Source organism: Pantherophis guttatus, chromosome 17 (assembly GCF_059756535.1).
Source record: "Pantherophis guttatus breed Tessera chromosome 17, ASM5975653v1, whole genome shotgun sequence".
Taxonomy (NCBI): domain Eukaryota; kingdom Metazoa; phylum Chordata; class Lepidosauria; order Squamata; family Colubridae; genus Pantherophis; species Pantherophis guttatus.
In genome coordinates, this window is record NC_142079.1 from 8,623,130 (window position 1) to 8,645,154 (window position 22,025).

Here is a 22,025-nt window from a genome sequence, read left to right on the forward strand (position 1 = left end):
GAAAAGTCTTGGGAGATTTTTCTTTCCCCCTGTTTGTTAGGATTAAAGCATTAGATCTCTCTCTCAAGATATATTGGTTTGTTTCAGGACAAGTCCGCTCTCAATAAAACTACATTTCTTGCATCTAAGCTGCTTTAAAACCCGCTCGAGGCTCAGGAAAGGAACTTTTGCTTGCTAATAATACAATCGCTGGTACAAATACATTCCATTGAGTCTGTCGGTTAATATTCCTCAAATATATTTTTTTTAAAAAAGCAGCATCTTTGAACTAAGGAGTGATCTTAAGTGTCCCTCGTTTCTTGCTCCCAAACTGTTACTGTATTTCCATTCAGAACTGATGAAGCTTCTTGGATGAGGAGTGAAAAGTCTTTTTCTTCCTCAGGGGAGGGAATCCAGAGTGAATAGAACAGCTGAGGCGCGGCAATCCGCTCTACCGCACCTATCAGCTGGGCTTAAAACAAAAATAATATAGGTAGATTAACCGATTCATCAGAGTGAATCGGTTCGTTCTCAGCTGATCGTTAGAGCTACCGGTACACCAGAAACCGGTCAAAACCGGCCGAATCCCACCCCTGGTTAAACGGGGGTGATTTTTCAAACCCATTCCAGCATCTGAATTTTTGATCCCACAACCACGGGGGCACTGCAAGGTCATAAGTGTGAAAAACGGTCCTAAATCCTTTTGTTTCAGTGCCGTTGTAACTTTGAACTGTCCCTAAATGGACTGTTGTAAGTCGAGGACTATCTGTAGTTGAGAGGAGTTTAATTTTTAAAACACACACACACACACACACACACAATCCAACACTTTATGAGTGAACCAGCTTGGATGACAACATGAGACGTGTCCCAGGTTTGACTTATAAGGAAGCCAAACCTGCTCATCATCAGAGGTGGTCTTCAGCCGGTTCGGTGCGCAGAAGCATTTTGATGACGTCGGGATCGGTGGGCGGAGCCTCCCGCCGGTTTTACTACCGGTTCTATAGAACCGGTGCGAACCGGGGGCAACCCACCACTGACCCCAGCGCTATGCCTTCCTATTTAGCCATGTTTTCTTTTTTTTTCCTATTTTTTTAAAAGAAGTTTTTTATTTTTTCCCCCTCATAAACGTATCTTAAATGTACCATTTCTTATTTGACATACATATTTTCTTTTAACTTCATACTAATACAATCTTCATCCTGAACAATTGAATTATATTCAGGGTTGCTCTTGTACCATTTCATCTCCCTTATTTTACAACAAGCCTTCTTCTCCCTCTCCTCTCTTTCCTTTCCCTCCCTTCTTCCATCTACTCTTCTACTTTCTTCTTTCCTCTTCTCCTTCTCCTCCTCTCCTTTCCCTTCCTTTCCCCCACACCTCCCTCTTCCTCCCTTCTAACCTTCTCTCCTACTCTTGTTTCCCCTCTCTTTCTTCCTCTCCTTTTCCCTTTCTTCTTTCCCTCTCTCTCCTTCCTCTCTTCTCACCTCTATCCCCCGCCATTCTCTCTCTATTGTTGCATTCATTTTCAATTTAGTATCTATTTAGCCATGTTTCCTAAACTGCACGCATGCGTGCAAGCCACAAACACGAACAAATAACATGCACGGAAGACTGCATGTATGCATGGAAGGAATGCATGCTCATTTTCGGTGCTGGGGTGAGCCGGTTGTTAAATTATGCGAAGCCATCTCTACTCATCACATCCTTCGATGTGCAATTTTCAAGCATGGACCTCCTGATTTCCGCTGCCAGTTCATGTAATGTGGTCAGCTGGTCATGCCTAAAAAGGAAACACTCCAGAAGGGTGCCCATTTCAACCACAAAAGCTTTGTCATTTGTGCACAGAGGGAATTGACGCAATGCACACACCAATGGTACATGCGAGCAACGATAAGCAGCTGTGTAGAAACAGGATCATAAGGTTGACTTGGTCATCGGAAGTTCCACCTCCAGGTTTTTTTCCCCAGTGTGGAACATCTGCAAATATGGGCTTCTTCTCTTATTCTTCTTCTGTTCTGTCTCCCATTCAAGAACCCAGCGAGCCCAAAAGGGTAGAAGGACTTAATTCGGACCAAAAATGCCAGCTGAGTTGGGGGAAAACAGACCCAAAATGCACAGACGTTTAATGAGAAGTTGATTGCAAAAATATGAATCACGAAGAGATAATATTGTTTTCGGATGTCCATATGGTGAGCAGGATTTGAAGCTCCGCTTGAGGGAAATGTTGCAATTACTACTAATAACAAAAAAAAAAAAGTAGAAAACATGTTTTGTAGAAAGTCGTCTCAACTAACTCACCCTCAAAGATAGATAGATAGATAGATAGATAGATAGATAGATAGATAGATAGATAGATAGTTAGATAGATAGATAATAGGTAGGTAGGTAGATAGATGATAGATAGACAGATAGATAGATGATAGGTAGGTAGATAGATAGATGGATAGATAGATAGATACTAGATGATAGGTAGGTAGGTAGGTAGGTAGATGATAGATAGATAGATAGAAAGATAGATGTAGGTAGGTAGATAGATAGGAAGGTAGGTAGATAGATAGATGATAGGTAGGTAGGTAATAGGTACGTAGGTAGGTAGATGATAGATAGATAGATAGATAGATAGATAGATAGATAGATAGATAGATAGATAGATAGATAGATAGATAGATAGATAGAATAGAATAGAATAGAATTCTTGATTGGCCAAGTGTGATTGGACACACAAGGAATTTGTCTTTGGTGCATATGCTCTCAGTGTACATAAAAAGACAAGATACATTCGACAAGAATCATAAGATACAACACTTAAGGATAGTCATAGGGAACAAATAAGCAATCAAATCATACTAGGAAACGATCAATATAAATTGTAAGGATGCAAGCAACAAGGTTACAGACATACAGTCATAAGTGGGAGGAGGTGGGTGATAGGAACGATGAGAAGATTAATAGTAATGCAGATTTAGTGAATAGTTTGACGGTGTTGAGGGAATTATTTGTTGAGCAGAGTGATGCCGTTCGGGGAAAAATTGTCCTTGCGTCAAGTTGTTCTGGTGTGCAGTGCCCTATAGCGTCATTTTGAGGGTAGGAGATGAAACAATTTATGTCCAGGATGCGAGGGGTCTGTAGATATTTTCACAGCCCTCTTTTTGACTCGTGCAGTATACAAGTCCTCCATGGAAGGCAGGTTGGTAGCCATTGTCTTTTCTGCAGTTCTAATGATCCTCTGAAGTCTGTGTCTCTCTTGTTGGGTTGTAGAGCCGAACCAGACAGTTAAGTGTGAGCAAATGAGCATATATTAAGTGTGAGCAAATGAGAAACTATTAAGTGTAGTTATGAAGCAATTATGGTCGCAAGCAACATAATATCTAGCATAGTCCTGTATGTCAGGAGGAACTGATGATGTTGTACCGTACAGGTAGTCTTCAACTTACGACAGAGAAGGTTGCAAACGATGATCACATGACCTTAGGATGCGAAAACATTGCTGGTTGCCAAGGGCTTGAATTGTGATCATGTGACCATGGAAATGCTACTGTGATGTTTGTAAGTGTGAGGACTAGTTATAAGCCACTTTGCCATTGTAGCCGTCATTAAACGAATGATTGTAAGTCAAGGACCCCCTCTATATTGTAGCCTTTCTCAAACCAACTTCTCATCCCTATTAAGCTTTAAACTGAATATTTTTGCTTTAACCCGATACAAATGATCAACAAAACTATAAACAATCAGCAGAATAAATCAATACTCGAAGTTATAGATCAGATTAAAATATAATTCTATAGGTAAGAAAACCCAGATTTCGGAAAATATTTCTTTGCAGTTATTCTTTTTAAGGCCTCATGACATATCCGCCTAGATGTGACAACCAGTTGAGGAAGGAGCATGACTCCACAAAGTTCTCAATTGCTCAATTTTGTTCCTCTAAAAATAGACATCTGGTATCAAAAATACCCATGTTGTTTCCTAAATTCGTAACTTGTGAAATATCTGTGCAAAACGTTTAAGTGAATTCAAAGCTGCTGATTCTCTTTCATAATTAATCAGAGCCTTTAAAAAGGATTCTTCACATGTTCTACCAACCAGAGGGGGAAAAAAAACTAAATTCATATCATACATTTGCTTCCGTAGAATTCAAAGTAACAGTTTTAGGAGAGGAAATTAAATGATCATTCATTACCAAAGAGAAGCCGATTCCATTTCAGTATAGTATAATATTTCAGTATAGTCAGCATCTGCAAACATTTTTTTTTCCCAAGGGGAAATGGCATAGAATAGAGTGGAGTGGAGTGAAGTAGAGTAGGGTAGGGTTGGATAGGGTAGGGTAGGGTAGGGTAGAATAGGAGTAGGGTAGAATAGAATAGAATAGAATAGAATAGGGTAGGGTAGGGTAGGGTAGAATAGAATAGAATAGAGTAGAATAGAATAGAATAGAATAGAATAGAATAGAATAGAATAGAATAGAATAGAATAGAATAGAATAGAATAGAATAGAATAGAATAGAATAGAATAGAATAGAACAGAAAATGAATAGAAGAGAAGAGAATAGAATAGAACAGAACAGAACAGAACAGAACTAAGGAATAGAATAGAATAGAATGCAATGCAATGGAGTGGAGTGGAGTAGAATAGAATAGAACAGAACAGAACTAAGGAATAGAATAGAATAGAATAGAACAGAACAGAACAGAACAGAACAGAACAGAACAGAACAGAACAGAACAGAACAGAACAGAACAGAACTAAGGAATAGAATAGAATAGAATGCAATGCAATGGAGTGGAGTAGAATAGAATAGAACAGAACAGAGCTAAGGAATAGAATAGAATAGAATAGAATAGAATAGAATAGAATAGAATAGAATAGAATAGAATAGAAGAGGAGTAGGGTAGAAGAGGAGTAGAGTAGAATAGGAATAGGAATAGAATAGAATCTGGAGGGGACCTTGGAGGTCTTGTAGTCCAGCTCAAGCAGGACACCCTATATCAGTGATGGCGAACCTTTTCGGCATCGAGTGCCCAAACCGGAACACGCGTGTGCACACGTATACGCACACTGCAGCCCCAGAAACCCGAAGACCAGCTGACCAGTGTGCATGCAGGCAATAAGACTGTGATGGCGAGCCCTCTCTGTGGGCATGTTCACCGGCCAGCTGGTCTTTGGGTTTCCGGGGCTCTGGCATGCGCAAAAATCAGCTGGCACACCGAAAACCAGAAGAGCAGCTGGCAACAGCGCGCGTGCCCACCGAGAGGGCTCTGCATGCCACTTCTGGCACGCGTGCCATAGGTTCGCCATCACAGCCCTATACCATTTCAGATAAGTGGCTGTCCAGTCTCTTCTTAAAAACCTCCAGTGGATGGAGCACCCACAACTTCTGGTGGCGAGCTGTTCCACTGGTTAATTGTTCTCCCTGTTAGGAAGTTTCTCCTTAATTCCAGGTTGCTTCTCTCCTTGGTTAGTTTCCAACTATTGTTCCTTGTCCTAGCGTCTGGTGCTCTGGAGAATAATTTGACCTCCTCTTCTTTGGGGCAGCCCCTCAAATATTGAAATACTGCTATCATGCCCCCCACTTAGTCCTTCTTTTCTCTAGACTAGCCCACCCCAAATCCTGCAACCGTTCTTCCTATGTTTTAGTCCCCATCGATCATCTGAGTTGCTCTTCTCTGAACTCACAAACTCTGCTCTCAAGGGATATCCGAGGATTATTTCCTCTGACTCAGTAACAACTGCTTTTTTAAGAGCTTCTAAATACCTTTCGGTTTTGGTTGTGGAAACGACACAAATCTTTTTACATGCAGCCTTCCCTTTTGACTTCCAAAATCTCATTTTTAAGGGAAACCCGGGCTTTTCTCTCCGTGCAAAAGGAAGGTAGAATTTATTTTCTGGCTTCACAGATTGGGCTAATAATCCATCATGGGATTGGTTTGCTGTGGTTTGGCTTTGGAAGGGACCTTGGAGGTCATCTAGTCCAACCCCATGCTCATGCAGGAGACCTGTACTAGGGATTCGAACTGCCAAACTGCCGACCTTTCTGATATTGACAAGCTCAGTGTCTTAGCAACTAGTCGTCCAGTTTAGTGCTTAGGGCTGACATCTAACCATCATGATCAGGGTCTGCAACCTTAAACACTCAAAGAGCCATTTAGACCCGTTTCCCACAAAAAGGAAAACACAGGGAGCCACAAAACCCTTTTGACATCTAAAATGAAGATAACTCTTCATATATCGTTTTTTTATCTTTATGCTACGTATAAAAAGACCATAGCGTGTTGCATTTATGAAATCAATGAACTGCTACAGAGAACACCAATTTTTATTTCTGCATGCAACAAAAACATTTTGAACTCCGGAAAAAAAGATACCGTATTTTTCAGAGTATAAAACGCATCTTTCCACCACCCCCCAAAAAAGAGGGTGAAAATCTGGGTGCGTCTTATATTCCAAATGTAGCCTTGCCCAGCCTCTCAAACTGAGGTTTCGGAGGCTGAAAAAAGCCTCAGGAACGAAGCTTCAGAAAAAAAGCCTCCAAACAGAGCTTCAGGAAAAAAAGCCTCTGAAAGGAAGCTTCAGAAAAAAAGCCTCCAAACAGAACTTAAAAAAAAAAAAAAAAGACTGAAAGGAAACTCCAGAAAAGAAGCCCCCAAACAGAGCTTCAGAGGCTTTTTTTCTGAAGCTGTTTCGGAGGCTTTCAGAGGCGGAAATTTTTTTTTTTCCTGAAATGGAGTTTCAGAGGCTGAAAAAAAAGCAAAAAAAAAAAAAAAGCAAGGCACAGAGCTCACAGCCAAGGAACCTGTTGCTCAAATTCACCTCTGGGAACAGCTGATTGGGGGTATTCCAGGAGGCCGATCCACCTGCCAATCAGCTTTTTTCTTATTTTCCTCCCCAAGAACTGAGGTGCGTCTTATACTCCGAAAAATACGGTAGGTCAAAAAGCTCAATAAAGCTCGCGTGCTGGCGGGTGTCACACCTTTGCAGTTGTGACACATATCTTGAGCGACAGGGAGCCGGAGCAGAGGGATGAAAGAGCAACAAGTAGCTCCAGAGCTGCAGGTTGCAGACCCCGATCATGATGATGGTTTTAGCCCAAACCGGGCATTCTCAGCTTCTATGAACCCAGTATTTAATAATGATGGCTTGTTTCAGCTGAAGCAAAATATCAACTCAACTGTTTGCTTGCGAGGGATATTTGTGTCTCAGGTGGACAGATGCAGTTCTTCACTTCACCATTCATTTAGCCATTGTTTAAAGTACCAACTGCACTGAAAAGTGACTTTTTATCACCGGTCCTCGCACTTATGACCGTTACAACATTTACAGTCACATGATCAAAATTTGAACACTTGGCAACCCAGCATAAAGACTCCAACAGTTCAACCCTGAGCTACAAATAGTCTCTTCTATGGGTTTTTTCATATTTATTTTTATTGATTCAAATTTGCTTTTCCGTCAAGAAAGGGAACCAAGAGCCAGTTTGGATTACTGGTTAAGGCACTGGTCTAGACAGCCGGGGATTGAGAGTTCTAGTCCTACCTTAGGCATGAAAGCTGGCTGGGTGACTTTAGGCCAATCATTAGGTGACTGAGAGTTCTAGTCCCATTTTAGGCATGAAAGCCGGCTGGGTGACTTTGAACTAATCACCAGGAGATGGTGAGATCTAGTCCCGCCTTAGGCATGAAAGCTGGCTGGGTGACTTTAGACCAATCTCCCACAAGCATGAAAGCTGGCTGGGTGATTTTGGACCAATCACCAGGAGACAGTGAGATCTAGTCCCACCTTAGGAATGAAAGCCAATTGGATGACTTTGGGCCAGATTTTTCTCAGCCCCACAACCTCACAGGGTTGTTGTTGGGGGGAAACTATAGGACGAGGACATTGTGTTTGCCCCCTTGAGTTATATGTAAAAATAATAAAGGAGGGTTATAAATATAAATAGTGGGACGCGGTGGCTCAGTGGCTAAGATGCTGAGCTTGTCGATCGAAAGGCCGGCAATTCAGCAGTTCGAATCCCTGGTGCTGCGTAACAGGGTGAGCTCCTGTGACTTGTCCCAGCTTCTGCCAACCTAGCAGTTTGAAAGCACGTTAAAAAATGCAAGTAGAAAAACAGGGACCACCTTTGGTGGGAAGGGAACAGCATTCCGTGCGCCTTTGGCATTGAGTCATGCCGGCCACATGACCACGGAGACGTCTTTGGACAGCGCTGGCTCTTCGGCTTTGAAACGGAGATGAGCACCGCCCCCTAGAGTCAGGAACGACTAGCACAGATGTGCAAGGGGAACCTTTACCTTATAAATATAAAGTAAGTAAGTAAGTAAGTAAATAAAATAAGGGATGCTAAGGTGTACCCCTTAGCATCCCTCATTTTAGCTACTTATCCCTTAGCTACTGGCCAATTGCCATCTATCTGAGTGGAGATAGAATTTAACCCAACGGACCTTCCCACCGACGAAAATTCAGCTCCAGTTGCTAGTTCAGAGAAGCAGTCTATAAGTAGCATATTAATTTTCAGAATACTGGAAATAAACATCCTATGACCTTCAGCACCACTTATCTAAACACTATTGTATTAAGAATCTGGTGACAGAGATCAAAAGACAATAGTCTACGCAGACACTTTTTGCAAAAATTAGATTAGAACTTATCTGCATGCAGCCATACCGGTCCAGCCTATTTTTTATTTTATTTTTTCTCTCCAGCTTGCCTAATTTCCCAAGGGAATAGATGAACTTGAGGAAACCTGAAGGAATGCCATCCTTTGAGAAACTCTCTTGCTCAGGGTTTAGGTTACGAAAATGAGCAGAGCTGCTCATGTCTGCATGAAAATTACATTGTAAAGTTTTCCTTCTAATTAGGTTGTTCCGTACGAGATGGGGGAGGGCAATCTGTACAGTTGGTCCTCGGGGTATGACCCCAGTTAAGCCCAAAACATCATCTGTTTTTTTTGAAAAGTTTTTCAGTTTTATTGTCAAGTTTCTGAAAGATGCTCTAATTAATTCATGAGTCATGATCCAAACTTCAAAGGAAATATAGTCATTTATTAGGAGCACCATTCCGGCAATACTGGGATGCAGTTAGGACTGATCCTATGTAGATTTACGTTCCCCTATGACCCTGTCTCTCCCCTCCTCTCTGGCCATGTCATAAATCACATTCTCCAATTAACCACTTTGGCTGGCTGTGAAATCCAACACCCTCCTTCTGATTGCGGTCAGGAAGAATGTATGGAATGCACTTCAGTTAGGGAAATCAATCGGCTCTATCACTTCTCCCTCCCTCCTGCTCATGGCAACTTGAAAGCTTTGCAAGTTGACATTTATTTCTTATACACATAATATAAAATGTACATTTTCTTATTTATTTATTTATTAATACATAATTAATCCTACATATACAGGTTTTCCTTAAAGAAAGCATTAAAATAAGGCATTTTAATTTACATTCGGAGTTGATTTTCTACCTTTCTTTCCTCATTTCACAACAACCCTTCTTCTTCTCCTCCTCTTTCCCTTCCCTCCCTCCTCTCCTCTCCTACTTTCTCCTTCCTCCTCTCCTACCTCATCCTACTTCCCCTTCCTTTCCTCCACTCCTCTCTTCTTTTCCCCCTTTTCACCTTCTCTCCTACTCCTGTCCCTTACTCTTCCTTCCTCTCCTTTTCCCTTCCTTCCATTCCTCTCCCTCCCTCCCCTCTCCCTCCCCTCTTCTCCTCTCTCCTTTCTATCTTCTTTGCTGTGGAATATTCTCCTTGTTTGGTATCCGAGCCCAAAACTTCTATTGTTAAGCAAGATACTTGTTAAGTGAGTTTTGCCCACGGGTGAAATCCAGCAGGTTCTGACAGGTTCTGGAGAACCGGTAGCGGAAATGTTGAGTAGTTCAGAGAACCAGCAAATACCATCTCTGGCTGGCCACAGAGTGGGGTGGGAATGGAGATTCTGCAATATCCTTCCCCCAGGAGTGGGGAGGGAATGGGGATTTTGCAGTATCCTTCCCCTGGAGTGGGGTGGGAATGGAGATTTTGCAGTATCCTTCCCCTGCCATGCCATTTTTTTACTACTGGTTCTGTGGGCATGGCAGGGGAAGGATACTGCAAAATCTCCATTCCCACCCCACTCCAGGGGAAGGATACTGCAAAATCCCCATTCCCTCCCCACTCCTGGGGGAAGGATATTGCAAAATCTCCATTCCCACCCCACTCGCATCCTGGACATAAACTGTTTCAACTCCTACCCTCAAAACGACGCTATAGAGCACTGCACACCAGAACAACTAGACACAAGGACAGTTTTTTCCCGAACGCCATCACTCTGCTAAACAAATAATTCCCTCAACACTGTCAAACTATTCACTAAAACTGTATTGCTATTAATCTTATCATTCCCATCACCCATCTCCTCCCATGTATGACTGTATGTCTGTAACTTTGTTGCTGGTATCCTTATGATTTATATTGATTGTTTCCTAGTATGATTTGATTGCTTATTTGTACCCTATGACTATCATTAAGTGTTGTACCTTATGATTCTTGATGAATGTATTTTGTCTTTTATGTACACCGAGAGCGTATGCACCAAAGACAAATTCCTTGTGTGCCCAATCACACTTGACAAATAAAAGATTTCTTTCTTTCTTTCTTTCTTTCTTTCTTTCTTTCTTTCTTTCTTTCTTTCTTTCTTTCTTTCTTTCTTTCTTTCTTTCTTTCTTTCTTTCTTTCTTTTCCTTCCTTCCTTCCTTCCTTCCTTCCTTCCTTCCTTCCTTCCTTCCTTCCTTCCTTCCTTCCTTCCTTCCTTCCTCTCTCTCTCTCTCTCTCTCTATCTCTGGGCCAATTCTCCGAACTACTCAAAATTTCCGTTACTGGTTCTCCAGAACCTGTCAGAACCTGCCGGATTTCACCCCTGACGTGAACTTAGAAAAGAGCTGAATTCAGCCACTGCATTGTTATGCACACATTGCAAAATAAAAACTAAGAGGAAATTAAATGGCATTGCACTGAAAAGGTAATTAAATCTGGGAGGAGGACACCCAACGCTTGACTCATCCCTGCATTCCCATTCCAAAATGCCACCCTCCTGTTTATTTGTTGTTTTTTTTAAAGAAGAATAGAATAAGAATAGAATAGAATAGAATAGAATAGAATAGAATAGAATAGAATAGAATAGAATAGAATAGAATTCTTTATTGGCCAAATGTGATTGGACACACAAGGAATTTGTCTTTGGTGCATATGCTCTCAGTGTACATAAAATAACAAGGTTATTAATAAGCTATCAAATCACATTAGGAAATAAATTAATATATCTATCTATCTATCTATCTATCTATCTATCTATCTATCTATCTATCTATCTATCTATCTATCTATCTATCTATCTATCTATCTATCTATCTATCTATCTATAATTGAAAGATACAAATTTTTTTAAAGCCCCTCCCCTGATTGGCAAAAGCAAGCAAAGGGGAATCGCCTCCCAGAGTAAAGATGTCCCCGGTAGCTTCGTTAAGGGCAAAAAGGACCGCAGTAAGAACGCCGCTCTAGGCCTCGCTTTCTATGGCTCTTCTTCCCCCCCCCCACCTCCCCGAACCGCTCTCATTCATTTCGAAGCCCGGCTTTCGGACCATAGAGTGGAGAACCCTAGAAGGGCCCGCGAGGGATGTGGGATAGAAGCTGGCTTTGGGAGACCGAATTCTTCGCCTCCTTCCGCATTTCTGGGCCCAGCTGCAGACAGAGCGACGGCTCGGGGCAAGGGGAAGGTAAGGGGATGCTCGGCCCGGCTTTCTGGCCTTTCCCGGGACGGACAAGCGACGGTTTTGCCGTCAATGCACCAGCGGCTGGCAGGAGCAAGGTTGCCCGGGCTGCAAAATCAATGGGTCTGTTTGCCAGCGAAGTTGGGGGTGTGGGTGTGTACGCGTGTGTGAGTGTCAGAAGCAGATATTAGGGGGGTGGGAGGGGTGGGCGTGCAAGAACGCAAAGGGGGGAAGATTGCACAAGGCGTCCTCCGTTGCATTGAGCATCCTTGGAGAATGCTTTCGACTTCTCGTCTTTGCCAAAGAGAGGAGCTCTTTGTTCATTTTATTGATTGATTTATTGGTTGGTTGATTGGTTTAAAATTAGGAAAGCGCTCAAAGGTGCTTTTTTTTCCCCCAAGAGGCAACTGAACAATGAATCAGTGGAACAACTTGCCTGCAGAAGTTGTGAATGCAGGCAATTTTAAAGAAGATGTTGGATAACCATTTGTCTGAAGTGATGTAGGCTTTCCTGCCTGGGCAGGGGGTTGGACTAGAAGACCTCCAGGGTCCCTTCCAACTCTATTATTCTATTCTATTCTATTCTATTCTATTCTATTCTATTCTATTCTATTCTATTCTATTCTATTCTATTCTATTCTATTCTATTCCTTATTCCATTTCATATTCTATTCTATTCTATTCTATTCTATTCTATTCTATTCTATTCTATTCCTTATTCCATTTCATATTCTATTCTATTCTATTCTATTCTATTCTATTCTATTCCTTATTCCATTTCATATTCTATTCTATTCTATTCTATTCTATTCTATCCCTATCCCTATCCCTATCCCTATCCCTATCCCTATCCCTATCCCTATCCCTATCCCTATCTTGGAAGACCTCTTTCACTTCTCATCCAAGAAGCTGCTTCAGAGCCGGTTGGGATTTAATTCGGTGGTTGGATTAGAAAATCTGATTTGGCGAATTAATCTGATCGTTTTCAGAGGAATCACTGAATCCTGCTTATATTCGCTATTACTCTGTTGAAGTAATTGTAGCCTTCGTGCGACATCTGCCCGTATTGGCTTAGTTTTTAAGCTAGTGTAAGCCAACATTATGAGGAATTCTGCCTTAATGGTGACTGCATAACTGTAACCTTGTTCTTGTATCCTTATGATTTATATTGATTGTTTCCTAGTATGAGTTGATTGCTTACTTGTTCCCTATGACTATCATTAAGTGTTGCACCTTATGATTCTTGATGAATGTATCTTGTCTTTTTACGTACATTGAGAGCATATGCACCAAAGACAAATTCCTTGTGTGTCCAATCACACTTGGCCAATTAAGAATTCTATTTTATTCTATCTATTCTATAGGGCCTCCTGCTTGAACAGGGGGTGGGACTAGAAGACCTCCAAAGTCCCTTCCGACTTTGTTATTCTGTTAATGTCCACAAGTTGCGTGACTGCCCCTAATGCCAGAAACAACTCTAAACCATAAAGCACCTTTGTAAGTTTACAAATAAACCACAAACAAACAAACGAAGCTTAAAGCAAACCATAGTTTTGATTCTGGCTTCTTACAAGGGTGCCCGTTTAAAGCCCCTGTGTCTTATCTCCATAATTTGCTGAACTAATGCCATTTGATGTGAAAAAACCAAATGAAGGCACTTAAGGATGGGCCAATCAGAATTTTGGATCACCTCTACCATGCAAACACAATTACTGATGACCAAAAAAAAAAAAAATGCTTTTGAAGTCTGGCTGTCCAGCTAGCTATTCTGAATTTTTTGAACCTTCTTAACTCTCTTCTCTCCTTCACTTTTCCTCACCAGCTCCCAATCTATGCTCCCTTTTGCAATTCCAAAAGCATTTAAGGAATGCCACATCCATTCAGAACTTCCTGCTTCGGTCCCCGCCCACTTCTAAACTTTGGGATATACAGCCTTTAAAGGTTTTTGCAGCTCTTTGCCAAATAAATGAATCTTTGACTTTTGCAGAGATCCTTGCTGTTGTTTGAGAAATAATTTTAAATCAAAAGGAGCTAACATTTTCTTTTGTCTTGCCTTTAATGGCGTCTCCCTTCCAGTTTCATGTCAAATGTCTGATTTAGACATTAAGATAAAGATGTTGAATTAGGCAACCAGGTTTTGAAAACATCAGGATAGTTGGTTATCTGTGTTAAATGTTAAATCCAGGGGTGAAATCCAGCAGGATCTGTCAGGTTCTGGAGAACCGGTAGCGGAAATTTTGAGTAGTTTGGAGAACCGGCAAATACCACCTCTGGCTGGCCCCTGAGTGGGGTGGGAATGGGGATTTTGCAGTATCCTTCCCCTGCCACGCCCACCAAGCCACACCATGCCCACCAAGCCACGCCCACAGAACCGGTAGTAAAAAAATTTGGATTTCACCATTGGTTAAATCCCTTCCTAATTGCAGATGCTTGAAGCCATTATCTAGTGACTGTGACTCCTACAATAGAATAACAGAGTTGGAAGGGACTTTGGAGGTCTTCTAGTCCAACCCCCTGCTTAGGCAGGAAACCTTACACCACTTCAGACAAAAGAGCCGAGGTGGCGCAGTGGTTAGAGTGCAGTACTGCAGCTACTTCAGCTGACTGTTAGTTCAGCAGATCAGCGGATCAAATCTCACCGGCTCAAGGTTGACTCAGCCTTTCATCCTTCCGAGGTGGGTAAAATGAGGACCCAGATCGTTGGGGGCAATATGCTATTTAGTATACTGTCTTTGGTATAAGCCGCCCAGAGTCCTCGGAGAGTGGGCGGCATAGAAATATGACTAATAAAATAAAATGGTTACCCAATATCTTCTTAAAAACTTCAAGTGTTGGAGCATCCACAACTTCTGGAGGCAATAACAGGCACTATTTTCCTAAGTCTGTTTACTACTAAACTCGGGCTTGAAAATTGTATTCGTTTATCAGAATACAAAATGCAAAGGAAATGAACACAATGGGGAAGCTAAGGGAGGAAAAAGGGAGAAGGGAAAAGTGGGGGGGGGGAGTAAAGAAGAAGGAAAAAAGGCATTTACTTCTGACTTACTTTAGCACAGAAGAAGACAAAAGCATTACAAACTCAAGTCTTTACTTTTACACAATAATATAAATTAATATAAATATAAACCCGGAGGCTGCAGCCATCATAAACTCGGAAGGCACATTAATAAAATTTAACAGATTTAACAGGTTAACAGAGTTGGAAGGGACGTTATAGGTCATCTAGTCGAACCCCCCCCCGCCCCCGCTCAAGCAGGAAACCCTACACCCGTGATGGCGAACCTATGGCACGCGTGCCACAGGTGGCACGTGTAGCTATATCAGTGGGCATGCAAACTCAGCTCTGGGGCGCATGTGCTGGCCAGCTGATTTTCAGGCCTTCTGGGCCCACCAGAAGTAGGGAAACAGGCTGTTTACTGACTCCAGAGGGCCTGGGGCGGGTGGGGAAGGCTGTTTTTGCCCTCCCCAGGCTCCTGGAGAAGCTCTGGAGCCTGGGGAGAGCAAAAAACGGGCCTTCCAGTCCCACTGGAAGACGGCAAATGGGCCATTTCTGGCCTCCGAAGGCTGGGGACGGCCATTTTCACCTTCCCCAGGCTCCTAGAGAGGCTTTGGAGCCTGGGGAGAGCAAAAAAACGGGCCTACCATGCCATCGCGTGCCAAAAGCACGGGGAGCTCAGGGTGGTCACACGTGCATGCGCGGGGGGTGGGGCACATAGAATTATGGGTGCGACCCCCCCCCTGTGCTCCCCCTGCTTTTGGCACGTGATGGCAAAAAGGTTAGCCATCCCTGCCCTACACCATTTCTGACAAATGGTAGTTCAATCTTTTCTTGAAAGCCTCCAGTGATGAAGCTCCCACAACTTCTGAAGGCAACTTCTGTTCCATCGGTTGATTGTTCTCCCTGTCAGAAAATTCCTCCTTATTTCCAGGTTGAATCTCTCCTTGATCAGTTTCTATCCATTATTCCTTGTCTGGCCTTCAGGTGCTTTGGAGAATAGGTTGACCCTTTCCTCTCTGTGGCAGCCCCTCAAATATTGGAAGGCTGCTATCCTGTCTCCCCTGGTCCTTCTTTTCATTAAACTAGATATACCCAGTTCCTGCAACCGTTCTTCATATGTTTTAGCCTCCAGTCCCCTAATCATCCTGGTTGCTCTCCTCTGCACTCTTTCTAGAATCTCAACATCTTTTTGATAGTGTGGTGACCAAAACTGAATGGGTGGTTCCAAAAATATGAAAAATAAATAATAATAATAGGATGTTGGATCAAAAGCAGGTCTCCCTACATGGAATCTTGTTTCTTTTAGAACAACCCCTGGTTCATGGACGAGCACTAGGCCGTGACATGCCAGAAACCGAAGCGCCATCCGCGGGATGCTGGCAGCACGGAAAACCACGGCCCCTCCAGTCCACGGAAAAATCTCTCTCCACGGAACCGATCCCGGGTGCCCAAAAGGCTGGGGGCTGCTGTTTTAGAGTGTAGGAAGTTAGCACTCACCCATCTTTTAGAAGAATGAAATATTTCAGGAAATATTAAAAGGGCAGAATATTTCCCCTAAAAGGGAGGCAGAAACTCAGCCCCCCCCCCTTTGTCAATGGGCCAGTCTACATAACAAAGATCTACCTCCTTCAGGCAGAGCCATTTAATTGCGCTTCATTGCATCACCCAACTAGATTCAACCAAACTTAGCACGCAGACAACCTACAAAGCTAGCCATGACCTCTGACAGCAACCAATCAGGATACTCTTCCTGTGACCCAGGAAGTTCAAAGCCAGAGGGGGTATAAAACCCAGCATCTCTTCCCTTTTTTCGCCCAAGATCTCCAAGGCATGTGATCCTGTTCATCAATAAACCTTCTTTCCAAGCAACTTCCATAAATCCAGTGTCTTTTCCCCCCACTTGGAACGGAACCCAGAAGGATATTTCTTCCAACAAGAGTAGAGACAAAAATCAGATGTTGCTAAACTACAAATCTTACTATAGCCAGTTGTAGCTGATGAGATAAGAGGTGCTGGGAATTGTAGTTTCAACAGCAACTGGAAAGTTCCGGGCTCTCCACCCTGTCCAAGAACATTCATGGGAAATGTTTTGAGCACAACAATATTCTTGCTGAGTCCATTGTTCAAAGAGAAGCGTGAGTCTTGTTACAGAACCAACAACGTTGTAAATATTTGAGTTGCTGGCAGAAAAGCTTCAGTAGCTAATACCAGGGTACCCAGCCAAATACGGAGTCATGTTTCTTTTCTTTTTTTTTTAAATCAAGGTTTTATTATTATTTTTTAAAATTTATACATATCATTGTGTGAATGGCGCTGATATTTGAGTATCATACATTTCAATACATATAAACATATTCCTAATGATTACATTTATTTCATATTATTCACTCCTACCTTTTACACAAAATTTTAATTTTCATATAAATATCAACTAGTATGCAATAACATCTAAACCAATGTACTTTAGCATCCGTCTTATCTTCCGTGATGGTTTCAATAGTATAACCCTCAAGGAAAAAAAAACGAAATTATCCGGCTGTTTTCTTTTCTCCTGTACACCATATTTCATCCCTCTCCTTTCTCCTCCCTCTCTTCTCTTCTCTCCTCTCCTTCTCTCTCCTTCCCTTTCTCCTTCTCCTGTCCCCTCTCTTATTTCCCTTCTCTCATGTTTCTGAGACAGGCAGGCATATACATTCATTGATACATTAAGATTTAGTAGCTGCAATTTTTGGCTTCTGACATTTTCTTTTGACTGCAAACTTAACCTGCAACATCATTTCAGTTTCCTGGTTTTTAGAATTTTGCTAAGGTGTAATGAAAAAAGGGATGCGGTGGCTCAGTGGCTAAGACGCTGAGTTTGTCAATCGAAAGGTCGGCAGATCAGCGGTTCGAATCCCTAGTGCCGCGTAACGGGGTGAGCTCCCGTGACTTGTCCCAGCTTCTGCCAACCTAGCAGTTCGAAAGCATGTAAAAAAATGCAAGTAGAAAAATAGGGACCCCCTTTGGTGGGAAGGGAACAGCGTTCCGTGCGCCTTTGGCGTTGAGTCATGCCGGCCACATGACCACGGAGACGTCTTCGGACAACGCTGGCTCTTCGTCTTTGAAACAGAGATGAGCACCGCCCCCTAGAGTCAGGAACGAGGGGAAGCTTTACCTTTTCCTTTTTAAGGTGTAATGAAGGAGTTGGACCACATAATGTCTTATGGAAAAGATGAGTTTGAAGGACTGGGGGAATAAACCATGGTTTATTCTGACACAGATGCCTGCTTTTTTTCCCTAGGTCCATACGGCATTTGTCCGAGGCATTTTTATTTTTTATTTTTTTTAATGCTGTGAACTTGAACACTTTATATAATATTTCATTTTGCTGCGGTCAGAGAGGGAAATCCTCAGATGCCAGCTGGTATATTTATTTTTTTGGTATCCTGGAGTTACAGAGGAAATGAGTTGGCTTCCTTCCTGCAGGAGGAGGCCACCATCTCATACTGGGATTCTGGCATGACGGCATCTTCCAGGGGGCTCGAGTTGGGCTGAATAAGAGACAGGCTGCCCTTGATCTTTGACCTTTTTTTAGTCTCTCAACACTCAAAAAGGCTTTTCCTGCCAAAGTCCAGAAGCCTCTTGGTACAAAACATTCAGTTCATATGTTCCAATATCTCAGGGGCTGCCACAAAGAAGAGGGAGTCAAGCTATTCTCCAAAGCATCTGAGGGCAGGACAAGAAGCAAGGGATGGAAGCTAATCAAGGAGAGAAGCAACTTAGAACTAAGGAGGAATTTCCTGACAGTGAGAACGATTAACCAGTGGAACAACTTGCCTCCAGAAGTTGTGAATGCTCCAACACTAGAAGATTTTAAGAAGATGTTGGATAACCATTTGTCTAAAGTGATGTAGGGTTTCCTGCCTGGATAGGGGGTTGGACTAGAAGACCTCCAAAGTCCCTTCCAACTCTGTTATTCTATTCTATTCTATTCTATTCTATTCTACTCTACTCTACTCTACTCTACTCTACTCTACTCTACTCTACTCTACTCTACTCTACTCTACTCTACTCTACTCTACTCTACTCTATTCTATTCTATTCTATTCTATTCTATTCTATTCTATTCTATTCTATTCTATTCCATTTCATTCCATTCCATTCCATTCCATTCTATTGTATTCTATTGGCCAAGTGTGATTGGACACACACAGAATTTGTCTTTGATGCATAAGCTCTCAGTGTACATAAAAAGAAAAGATACATTAGTCAAGAATCATAAGGTACAACAATTAATGATAGTCGTAGGGTACAAATAAGGAATCAAATCATATAAGAAATAATCAACAAGTTACAGTCATGCAGTCATAAGGGAGGAGATGGATGATAGGAATGATGAGAAGATTAATAGTAATGCAGACTTAGTGAATAGTTTGACAGTGTTGAGGGAATTATTTGTTGAGCAGAGTGATGGCATTTGGGAAAAAACTGTCCTTGTGTCTAGTTGTTTTGGTGTTCAGTGCTCTGTAGCATCGTTTTGAAACAATTTGTGTCCAGGATGCGAGGGGTCTGTAGATATTTTCCCAGCCCTCTTTTTGACTCGTGCAGTATACAGGTCCTCCATGGAAAGTAAAAAAAACCCAAAACTCCTTTAATTTTCTTGCTGGTCTTTTCCTTGATTAAATTACAAATATTTTACTTCAACTCACAGTGCCGAGTGTCAGAACTTTTGGAAGCAAAAGGCTTCAGGTTGGCTCGCATTCAGGGCTTAAGCAAATCTGATTTAACTATCCAGCTGACCTCCGGGAAAAATATCTGGGAATTAATCCAAAGACTACTGAAAGCTGTGTTTGTTCAGCTGCGGTACTTTGCTGCGTGTGTGTGTTTGTGGGTGGGGGGGTCAGGGATAAAGCGACAATCGAAAATGCGTTGGGGCTAAAATAATTGTCTTAATCGATCCAAACAAGATGCTGGAACGGGTTTGGAAAAAATAAGCCCCGTTTAATTGCTTGTTTGCTTTCGAAGGAAACTGTATCAAAGCGTTTTGTTCCAAAAGAAGAGTAGTTGATACAGAAATGGAAGCGTTTGATACAAAAGTATTGGCTACAAAGCAGTGGTGAAATTCTATTTTTTTTTAACTACCTGTTCTGTGGGCGTGGCTTGGTGGGCGTGGCTTGGTGGGCATGGCAGGGGAAGGATACTGCAAAATCTCCATTCCCACACCACTGGTTAATTGTTCTAAATGGCAGGAAATTTCTCTTTGGATCTAGGGTGCTGAAGAATGGAATAGAGTAGAATTTAGAGTAGAGAGTAGAGGAACGGGACGTGGTGGCTCAGTGGCTAAGATGCTGAGCTTGTCGATCAAAAGGTCGGCAGTTCAGCGGTTCGAATCCCTAGCGCCGCATAACGGGGTGAGCTCCCGTGACTTGTCCCAGCTTCTGCCAACCTAGCAGTTCGAAAGCAGGTAAAAAATGCAAGTAGAAAAAATAGGGACCACCTTTGGTGGGAAGGGAACAGCGTTCTGTGCGCCTTTGGCATTGAGTCATGCCGGCCACATGACCACGGAGACGTCTTCGGACAGCGCTGGGCTCTTTGGTTTTGAAATGGAGATGAGCACCGCCCCCTAGAGTCGGGAACGACTAGCACAGATGTGCGAGGGGAACCTTTACCTTTTTCAAGAGGCGAGTAGAGTAGAAGAGAAAAGAGGAGAGAAGTTGGGAGGGACCTTGTAGGTCATCTAGTCCAACCCCCCGCCCAAGCAGGAGATCCTACCCCATTTTTGACAGATGGCAGTCCAGTCTGTTTTTGAAAGCTTCCAGGGATGAAGCTCCCACAACTTCCGAAGTTCCATCGGTTGATTGTTCTCACCGTCAGAAAGTTTCTCCTTATTTCCAGGTGGAATCTCTCCTTGATCAGTTGTCACTGTTGATGGTGTGTATGTGTGTGTAAAGACTCGCACTGCTTGGCAATAGGCGAAGCTGAAAAAAAAGTGCAAAACACATGCCATTTAACCATTTTCCTGGAGTGCGAGCAGTTCCCTGACCTGTTGGGTCTTTTCCCCACCCACCCACCCCCTCTACAGCTTTGCGTTGCATCCTGCCTTCTCCTTGGAACAGGAAAACATCTGTGTTGAGCCTCGCAGGTGTCTTTCTATAGGTCACTTCCTCCTTTTCAGGCTGAGGGACGTGTGACAAAACCCCGGAGCGCTGACATGTCTTGTGCCTTTCCTCTTCAGCGGCTTTAGGTAGTCTAAATAAAGAAACAATCCATTTCGTATATTAAAAAAAAAAAAAAAAGCCCAGGCACGTCCTTAATGCACGTCTACGCCTAAACAGTCGCTAACTCCCATCCAAAATTAGCATTCGCCTGGACCATTCAGATGTTAGTGGCGTTCCCTTGGTTTGAAAGTTTCGTGCCTGTAAATTTGAATTTTTGCAATCCGGGATTCCAAACATGGCAGATAGCCCGCAAGTTACGACTGGCTGCTTAGCGGCCATTCGAAGTTCTGACCCAGGGATGTCAAACTGGATTTCTTTGAGGGCTGGATCAACATTGTAGTTCTCCTTTGTGTGCCAGGGAGTGGGGTTATGGGGCGGACGCCTCTGTTCTGACCTAGGCCTCCTGAGTCAGTAAAACACACAAGGAATCCCAAAAACCTCTTTTATTGCAAATTCTGTTCATTCACAGATGAGTCCCCAATAGCTGTAAAGAGTCCTTCGGGATAAGGCTGATAATCACCCACCTTTATCTCCCTTGACATGCTGCCAAAGACCTAATTGGCAAAGCCACACAGAGTCCAGAATCAAACAGAGCTTCAGACTTTAAACTGCACAGAATTAATAATGTTGCTTCCTGCAAAAGCCCATGTGCCTTTGGTCCTCTTTTAAGTCTTATGGGAGGGGCCAATCATCTCCAAGCCTTACTCCTGAGTTGTCCCTTTTGTTTTAACTGTTTTTGCCTTCTGGCAGCTCTGCGCATGCGCGCACTGGGAACAGGCTCCCCCTGTTATTCTGCCTCTCTGAGGTCTGACTCTGGAGGCTCCGGAGGCAGCATGTACCTCCCAGATGGCCCTTTCACTGCCTCTGACGCAGAGCCCTCGTCCGAGCCTTCCCCAGACTCCAGGACTGGCCCATGTTCCTCCCCAGCCTCCTCACTGTCCGACTCTGCTGCCAGCTTTGCGGGCTGCTGGTGGACCATAACAAGCTGGAATATGTCAGCGAAGCTTGTTATCCTTGCTTTGCTTCTTAAAAAATATGAACAATCGAATTTTTAATCAATAGGGAACCAAACTGAATTGGTTTCTCTTTACTCTCGCTATGAAAGGAGATG

The 22,025-nt window shown here is 42.9% G+C and overlaps 1 protein-coding gene across 2 annotated transcripts in view; it reads left to right on the top strand.

The window, feature by feature from the left end:
* The first annotated feature begins 11,586 nt into the window (after positions 1 to 11,586).
* The window catches only part of LOC117676398 (septin-2), a 52,154-nt gene continuing 41,715 nt past the window's right edge, over positions 11,587 to 22,025 (top strand). The window contains exon 1 of one of the 2 annotated variants that reach the window (XM_060683796.2): positions 11,587 to 11,725. The gene's annotated coding sequence lies outside the window, so the exon portion shown is untranslated. The remainder of the gene's footprint in view (positions 11,726 to 22,025) is intronic. The other variant, XM_087880228.1, reaches the window with a different exon arrangement.